Source organism: Alosa alosa, chromosome 15 (genome assembly GCF_017589495.1).
Source record: "Alosa alosa isolate M-15738 ecotype Scorff River chromosome 15, AALO_Geno_1.1, whole genome shotgun sequence".
Classification (NCBI taxonomy): domain Eukaryota; kingdom Metazoa; phylum Chordata; class Actinopteri; order Clupeiformes; family Clupeidae; genus Alosa; species Alosa alosa.
This window is the reverse complement of record NC_063203.1, coordinates 7,666,050-7,675,737: the sequence shown is the minus strand read 5'-3', so window position 1 is coordinate 7,675,737 and position 9,688 is coordinate 7,666,050.

Here is a 9,688-nt window from a genome sequence, read left to right as displayed (position 1 = left end):
ACAATACTCTGCTGGGTCCTCCTCAGTGTGAGCCGAGGAAACACACAGCGTAATGTTTTCTAAGAAACGCAAAAAAGAGAGAATCTGTTCAACCCCTTGATTTGTTCAAACACCAGTACGCATTACTTGGCTCATTCCACCAAGCGCCCTCCTTCCTTTCCTTTCTCATCTTCTTGCTGACGTTGCTCTCGAGCAAAACACCTACACAGTTCGATGCACAGACGACCTTCTACCAGCCCCAATACCAACGAGAGATTCTCATCTCGTATGGAGAGCTAATATTAATAGTAGCGCAACGTCTGACACACATTCGATCCCATGTGCTCCCTCGGCCAAATACCTCGTGGCAGAGGCTACATCTCGAACCCGCAGTGTATCAGAAAGTGCTTGTCAGTAAATTAATGTAGGCTATTTTGTGTTTCTGAGTAGATTAGATTTTGAATTGTTCCAGTTCTCCCTAAGATGTGAACAATTATACAATATTTGACATATTTCCATTTTTACGTTTTTGATTTCTCAACTCATGTTTCATCATTGTATTTACCTCTTATGAAGAGGTAAAAACGTCTTCACCATCTGCGTTGAGTCCTATGGAATAATGTGACAATTCCCCCATTTCTTATTTCCGTCAGTTGCATGGCCATATGAGTCTTCCTTGTGTATATAGCATGTGGTTGTTTTTGAGGGGTCAAGCGGAATTGTGTTTAAACTCCTCTACATTTTCCCTGAAATATGGTTGCGGTTTTGCAGTAAATGGGTCGAAGCGTGAGGCTGAAAGACCTATAAATCACCTGAAGAATTTGGAGGGCCGGTGGGGCTTTGACTTATATCTGCTGGTGACATGACCAAATGAACGGTAACAGCCTAAACGTCTTTTTAGTAACCGTTTGTCATCCAAGGTGTTTTTGCAGCCATTTCTCAATCATATTTGTTTCATGTTTTCTGGCACCTAATCGGGATACTCCGGGATGTGATGGAAGGCCATCCATTACAACAGGCCTCGGAGCATTAACTGGCCTGACAGTAGTGGCCTACCCAGTGCATCACGACAGCGTGTTTGTGACTACCGATTTTAAGGGTGACAGACAGGTTTTGGGTTCGAACTGTTGACACTTTCAGCATATGTCGGCAGATTTAAGAATATCAGAATCAATATAAACTTGTCCCACGAGAAGTTGACATAAAAAACACACTTTATTTATACTTTTGAATCTCTATGTTGTATGTATTAGTTATGAGTTAAGAGTGTTTTTATGTAACTACATAGAAGACTAGACTAGGCTACTTCTCATGTAGTTTGGCATTTGATGTAGGATATCCTTTGAAACACTAAACGAATTTAGTAGAGACATTATTATTATTATTATTATTATTATTATTATTATTATTATTATTATCTATTTGAATTACTTATTGAATGCTGGGAATGTTGCTGTCCATTACCAAAAATAATCATTGGCGCCAAAAAATAAAGCGGCAGGTCTCGTGACTAAGCGAGGCCTATAAAACTGTCTATCTAAACAACAGGTTATTTATCTGAAATGAATCAGTCGAAATAGACTTAAGGGAGTTAGTACTACTATTACCAAACAGTAAAATATGCTGTCGGTGGTATCGTCAAACTCACGCTATAGACTATCTGGACAAACCAATAAGTGAGAGATGAAAATTGGTAGCAGTTTCACTGAAGTTAACTGTACATTCACTGAAAGCTGTACACATTTCATAGCCTACAGCTTTTATACTCATTTTGTTGCAAGTAATAAGTCTACCATTTCATAGGCATTCTTGCTCTTCTCGGCTTGGTTGCCAATGACGTGAAAGGATTGCCCCAAGGTAGGCTATCCTCACCAGTTTACGCACAAGGCCATGAATGTATGAAAATAACGAATCGACTCTCTCTGTACACGTCTCGCCCACACATATAAACTTAAACAACTCGATGTGTTAATCGTATTTATATCGTTGAGCGGAGCCTCTATCCTCTATCCTTTGCATGCTTGGGTAATCACACATGATTAAAATAGTCGGCCTTACCTCAGCTTTATTGACGTGGTGATACCCGCTCTCTCGGCCTCTGCACTCCCTAAAATACAGGCACCTCTCTTAGGGATTCACAAGCAGATACGTTATACCTTACAGTGGTATAGAAGATGCTGCTATAAAAGGGATGAATTTTTTATAGGGGCTGAATTGAGCTGGGTTTCTGAAAGGGAATTTAAACTTCACTCACTCCCACCATCACGTGGTACTGAAATTAGGAACAGGAGCAGGGTTCACTTGCTGTGACTCTAGCAGGCATGGGTGTTGCCCAATAGAGCTAGGACACGCTGAGCTTTCATTAAACATATAATATAACACGACAACGTATTTACCTTTTTGGCATTTACGCACTAATTTCGTTCGTCAATTAGCTGTAGTATCCATCTGTATATATTTTGACATCAAATGTTAAAGGTCAGTGGAAATTTAAACAGAAAATAAATATATGATTGGTGAATTAATTCGGCTTTTGCATATTAGGCTATTCCTTGGCCTCACCAATGAATTTGAAAATATTGTAGATGTTCGGACAGTTCAGGCAGATTCTAGTGTGATATGATAGCGCTGGGGATATATATGATCTTACTGACCATTTCACTCAAACGGACGGAAACTTTAGAAGTTGTCAAAGATGTGATACTTGACGTTTTAGAGTATAAACAGTATGCAGTAGCTTATTTACACTGCAGCATAACGGTCTTCAGGATAAATGCGACACATGGTGAAGAAACGATCAATGTAAGATGAACTTCACCGCACAGCTCATTCCGTATTTACCAGACGTTTGTTTATGTAGATAAAAAATGAGAGCAAACCGATCTGATACAAATGTTTCTCATGTACAAGGTATTGCACTATTTATAGGCCTATACACTAATTAACATGACCTATTATTATGGTCTCAATGTACATTGTTTCACCAAATAATAATGATTGTGAACTAATAATGATTAGTTGATTTTGGTGGAATTATAGTGTATTACCTGCTTAAAAAACAGAAAATGTTGTACAACCTGTGTAGAAGGTAAAAACCAATGTAAGCAAACTGTATTGTATAGGATTATAAGATCTTGATCAACTTGTTTTTCTTCCTAACACTGAATAGAACAGATTGAACTAAAAAAAACTTTTGAGGGGATTTCTTTTTTTTTTTTTTTAAAAATAAAAATAATTTAATTAAATGTAACAATGCAATCTCAAAGTCAAGTTCAGAGCATGCTGTGTTTCTATGCTCTTGCCCAATTTTAAGGGATAACTTTCCTGAAAGTGGTACAAACTGACCAGCGATAGATAAACTGGTGGTGCTTGACCTGAGGTCATCGCCTCAGCTAAATCATTCACTGGTGATTTACACCAAGGAGAGAGGGTTTTTCTTTCCCTGAAAAAACATTTTGCCTGTATAATTGGTCGGTGGACAAGGGGTGCTCTTGGCTGATAAACAACAAAGAGAGAAGGATGGGTGTCATGGTCTCTCTCTCTCTCTCTCTCTCTCTCTCTCTCTCTCTTTCTCTCTCTCACTCTCCTTCTGTCTTTCTCCCTCTCTCTCTCCCTTGCTTCTTTCTTTTCCCTTCTCAGTAAAAACATGCCTCAGAGACTATGCTCATTTGAAGTCTGCATGGCAGAGGGCTGTGTGTTCTCTGAGCTTGTGCTGCTGGCTTTTCTCACATCCAGCCCTCAGTCTATCTGATTCATATCCCAGCATTCCCTCCTGACGTCCTCAGAAAGCCTCTTGCCCCCTGTGTCACAGACGCTCTGTCGTGTGTGCGTCCTACAGTTAGAGTAGGTGTGCCGAAGCACGAACGAAACGGCAATTCACACCATAGCTGCAGCTTGTAATGCTAAAGCACACTGCAGCAGCACTGAGTGGCGTCGGACGAACAGCAGCCATGGCTCTGATGTAAGCAGGGGAGTGACTACACGCAAGAAAGAGAGAGAGAGAGGAGAGAGAGAGAGACAGATCTGCTCAAGAGAGACACAGAGAGAGAGAGAGAGAAAGAACACTACTCACCATATCTCACGTCTCTCCCACTCTCTCTCTTTGTGCAACCCAGGAACCTGAATAAACACATTCGTGCAACAATAGCCATCAGTTGAGGGAGGCATCTGTTATTGAGCAACACTACCACCAACAGCAACAACAACAGTGCTCCAAATAAAGGCTGCTTTCCTGCTCATTTCCCATCACCCTCTGCCTGACGCACACAGCTGATGTCTGATAATGACATTGCCTTTTAGGAGTACACGGTGCCAACTTCATGTTTGGAGCGACCTTACATTTGAACTGGTTAATTGGTGTTATTCTTTGAAGCATAATGAAATGCTTGCTTTTTGTTTGTTATTAAAAAGGAATTCAATATTTTCCCTGGAAGAATAACAGAAACTCATAACAAATTATTTCAATAAACTGACTTTAAAATCATAATCATGTGTGATAGACATGGTTGCACAAAATGCCAGCTGTTGTTTGAGTTCTATGGAGGTTATGGAGACAAATAAGTGACATTTGATGGCCCACTAATCATGCATGAAATCATGGCTATTACACCAATAATCAAATTAAGTGTTTTATCTCTCTAGTCCCACAGCTGTTGAAGCCTTTATATTTCTTATCATATGTGCCTTTACAGTCAAAGTAAAGTAATGTACTTACAGAAACACTATAAATTAGCAATTCGCAATCAATTCTCATACTCATACATCTTGCTCCTCAAGACACAATGTAAAATAATATACCATCATGTACACTACACATTTGTTTTTCACAAATATTTCTTTGATGAGAGGAGCTAGCTTCAAATTTTTGCAAGCGTAAAACTAACACACCCAGTCCATCCCACAGGCTAGCTTTTGTACATATTTAGGCAGCCCAATTATAATTCACCAGAAAGCAGAGTGGCTCTTGCCTGCAGAGAGGCTCAAAGCCCTAAGCTGAGGGGTTGAGTCAGTTCAGCCATGTGTGGTTTGGCCCTGCCCTTATATAACAACTTTGCAAAAAGCATCACTTTTTGCCACCATCTCTCTTTTCTTTTGTTTATCTCGGAGAACGTTTAAAACAAAAATGGTCACAAAAGTAAATGATACTTCAACTCAGGCAGCCAAATTGCTTGATGGCTGGATCCCACGTACCTTGGTTTGGTTATGCTGAGTATAGTGTATTACATTAAACATAGATGAAGTATGGTCAAAAAGCATTTGCTGTGCTATCTTATCAGAGGTGATATTGGCAGCCACTACGACATCATTGAACATTAGTCATCATCTATGGCAAGGAATTGATGGCAACCCTGCCATTATCCTATAAAATAACTGATGAGCCACCCCATATATTGGATTCACAATTTGATTCACTTTTGAACTTATCTCTGTTGTAAATCATGATACTGGGATGGCATAAAAAGTCTGACAACCACTTAATCCATGCCATATCTAGACAAGTTGTCTGTAGCATCCATGGTGATGACAAGCAATCATCCATACCTTGAGTTTCACACAGATACACCCAGCTCATCTAAATGTGGCTTTGGCTAGCCGTTTATGATGGGAAAGGATCGGTTCACACACATCAGTCAGACTAGTCCAGAGCCATTGATATGTACATTTTCAATGGGAGACTTTGTCACTGAAATAGTGACTGAACGGATAAAGATTGGTTCTAAATGTACCATACGTTCATTTAGCTTCAAGAGCAGAGAAGTATGAGTGGCAGACATCTAATCGTCTGACTCCATTGAAAACTTCGCTGACCCATTTCGAAGTTGTGTGTGACTCTGCTCCATCCACTGGTTGTGTGTGACTATTTTTCTCAGAGAACTAAAAACCGCGGGATCATAACCCTCGATTTAGTGGTGACCATACACTCCATTGTTCACTTGCCGTTCAGTGGTAGTATTTATCGTCAGTGTCGAGTTAATTGCTGTTTTAGACATATTTAGTGTCTTAGCGCAGGCTATTAGCCATCATGTGCCTTGTGGTTCAGAGGGCGGTCAGTCCAAATGGCGGCACTTGCAAACGTCTCCGCCATGGCACCCTGATCCCCCACCATGTGACATACGACATGGGACACAGTTGAGCCGCACATCAGAAGCTCATAAATGTGGTCCACACGTTTTGCATGGTTTGGGCCCCAGACCTCCCAGGAGGGTTTTTTGTCTCTTTTTAAATCCTTAGACATTATATTCCACTCATGTCCGCTTTGGGAAGAGGGGAAAAGGGTGAATTGCTTATCATTTAGAAAAACCTTAAACCTTTAAGTGGAGGCAAGTCTTGCCAGTCTGGTTTAAAAGGCATCATAAACTTTTTGGCTCGTGCTCAAATGGGTAGGTTGGTTTTGAGAGGGGCCTCATCTTTTTTTCCTCTGTTTTTCACTGTACAGTCATACAAAGAAACCATTATCCTTTGGCGTAAAAGCCTTCATCAAAAAAAAATGTGGGTTTTGAATTGAAAAACATCATAAAAGACTGTTAATGGTTAAATGTTGGACAATATTTTTTACTTTTAGAACTTTAATGTGATATCTCTATAACAACAGCTGTCATATTTCACAAAAATTTCTGTAAATTTGTATAATTCTCCAGACTCTACAGAGGTGTTTTCTATGCTTTCTTTGGTTCATTATGATTAATCTCTGTTTTTGTAGGCATCAGTTATAACTTGTGATTTATATAACAGTTCTAAGATCCTCAAGTAAACTATAATCTCACATGTTTGTTTAGGTTACTGATGTAGTTTCAACAAAAGTAACAATATTCCATAAATAGTTTGACAATCTTTTCTATAAATCAAGTATCCATTTTTAGAATGCACCAGGTATTACTGTGAAAATACTGATGAGGTACTAGTGCTTTGCGATGTTTGACAGATAGGCAGACATTAGAAACAAACATTGCAAATTATTACTCTGTGCATAAAATATCTTAAATTGTTCCAATACATCCAAACAAACATATATTTACCAGTTCATACCTGCACCTGGTAACGATAATATCCCTGTCCAGGACTGTTTAAAACCAGTGCATGTTGATTACGTTGATAAAGGCTGTTTGCCGAAACATCAGTCTTGAATAAATAATATAAAAAGAGGTCAGTGTGAGGGTACTCTCAGTTCATACCTTTATGAAACGCAAATGTCCTTATTCAGTTCATATCGTTACCAATGAAACACAAATGTTTTTCTTCTTTAAGATGATATCAAAATATATACTGTTCCCTATAATGCTGACATTAAGATTGATGTTTGACATTGTTTATTCTTCTGATATTTTGATATTATTGATGCAATTATGAATATGTAGGTTATTTCAAAACATTTACAAAACTTGTATTCTAAGCAGTTTCTTTCTGTCTGTCTGTGTTAAAAGCTCCTTAACGTGTGTGTAAAATATGACAGGTCTCAGATGTCTATTTTTACCTATAGCAATTAAATTAGTAAAGTACTTAATTACATCAAACAATGCTGTGCAAGGAAAAAAAATCAATTAAGCATCTATTCACTCGGCTAAAACTAATGGCCCTTGGCAATTTGGCAAATTGGTAATTCTGTGGCGATGGACCTAAACTCATTTGGCTTGTGAGAGTATAGGACTGTATTCAAACTATTATCAAATAACGTTTAATATCAAATAACTTTCTGCAGAATCCCATACTGTGAATGTTTTCTACCTTTTCTTGGAAAAGTTTTCAAAAACCATTTCTTTCAGATTGCAGACGTCCCCTAAAATCCCAATGTTTCTTGCTCACTCAGGATTGAAGATATTACTGCAATTGACTCATGTTAAATCTCATGTTATTTACAATGAATTGGAAACATGGCCGGATCTAGAATAGGGCTGGGAGGGACAATGCCCCCCCAAATATTTCTTCTGCCCCACCTAATTGGTCAATTTTAATTGACAGCTATTGAATCTGCCAATCACACTTTTCTAATTTGTCCTGTCTGAATTTCGAGGATGCTGATTTGCTGGTTGGATAGTATAAATACCGGAGCAGCAGTGTTCCCCTCCACACTGTGTGCATCACTTGCTGTATCATACTTCAGTAGAGAGGGTTTAGCTATATTTCCATAAAGGTTATAGGCTACATATAGATTCTTGTTGCTGGTTTAAATAAAGACCTTTAACTGTAGTGTTAGTGTTTGAATTATTCTTGTTTTGAATAAGGTTTGTTTTTTAGCTAATGTTTAGATCTTGTTAGTTTGTTAACATTGGTCATTCCTAATTGTGCCCCCCGTTGGTCAGCACAGGCCACTTTCTTTCTATATTCTGCTTTGCATCCGACTAGCGATTTTTATTTAGCCTATGGCCTGTCAAATTAAGCTTAGCATTCACAACGCAAATTAATTTAGCCTAGGTCTATGTCTTTTACGCAGTGGAGAATGTGACAGTGCACGGCAAGAAAGAAAGTGTGCCCAAATTCACCCATTCTTTGCTGAACTAGCCTACTCCCGATAGCCTACTCTTCACACAAATATTACATGGATCACATCACATGAAAGAGTTTTTTCTCAGCTTTTTTAAGCGTTGTTGTGGTATGTTAGCCATAAATTTATTCATGTTAAGGTTTCTGCAGTGTGTTTTTCCCCAACACATGACAAACCACAATACATTTCACAGATTTCATAACATGATTTCATAACAGGCCAAATACAAAATAAATGTTACAAATATCGCCTAGATATCTGTAAATATTAAAATCAGCTGACTAAGAGTTTGTCAAAGTAGCCTTAATAATCACAAAATGCTATGCATGCATGTTGACTATTTGAGTTTCTTAAAGCTGAACTGTGCTTAAAATGTTCAATACATGATTTCATAACAGGCCACATAGAAAATAAATGTTAAATATAGCCTAGATATCTGTATTAAAATCAGTTCTATGATTAACAGTTCTATGTAATATGTCATGTTTGCTATTAAATAAGGGTTTTTAAGGTGAAAAGTAAGGCATTTGTAGGTGAAACTGAGCGGTTTTGTTGCTTAGTGTAAATGTTGTGTGTGTGTGGGGGGGGGGTATTCATTGTGCCCACCCCAAATTTCTATTTGCCCCCCCCAATCTGAGCGGCCTAGATCCGGGCCTGATTGGAAATGACAGAGAATGTTGGAAGGGGATCTCTAAGCATAGAGAATCGTCATAAATACTGAGGGGAATCTCAGCATTTTTAGATGCCGAAAGCAAATGTATCATTTACATTTATTTACATAAAAGTCATAATTTACATAAAAGTCATCATTTAAACATTGTGTTTGGTGTTTGCATTCTGTGTGAAGTATTCACAGATATAGGGGTGCATTTCTGTGAGCTGCTTTATTTTAAATGACTGATAACTTTGGAGTTGACAAGGATCTTCATATAGAAAAATGTGCTTCTAGATGCCTTTGCTTTGTTGCATGACGTTGGGTTATGTAGAAGCTTGAGCAGCAAGACACTCTCTCTGCTTCTTCGTATCTCTCCATATGTTACTGTGCGAGTGTGTGCCAATGTGCATATTCATGTGTGTGTGTGTGTGTGTGTGTGTGTGTGTGTGTGTGTGTGTGTGTGTGTTTGCGTGTCTCAGACTCTTTCGTGTCAGACTCGGCTCCAGGCGTGAGGATGTGTGATGGCCAGTGTGTTTTCAGAAGACTCGGTGAGTTTAGTCTCCAACCCACCCTGG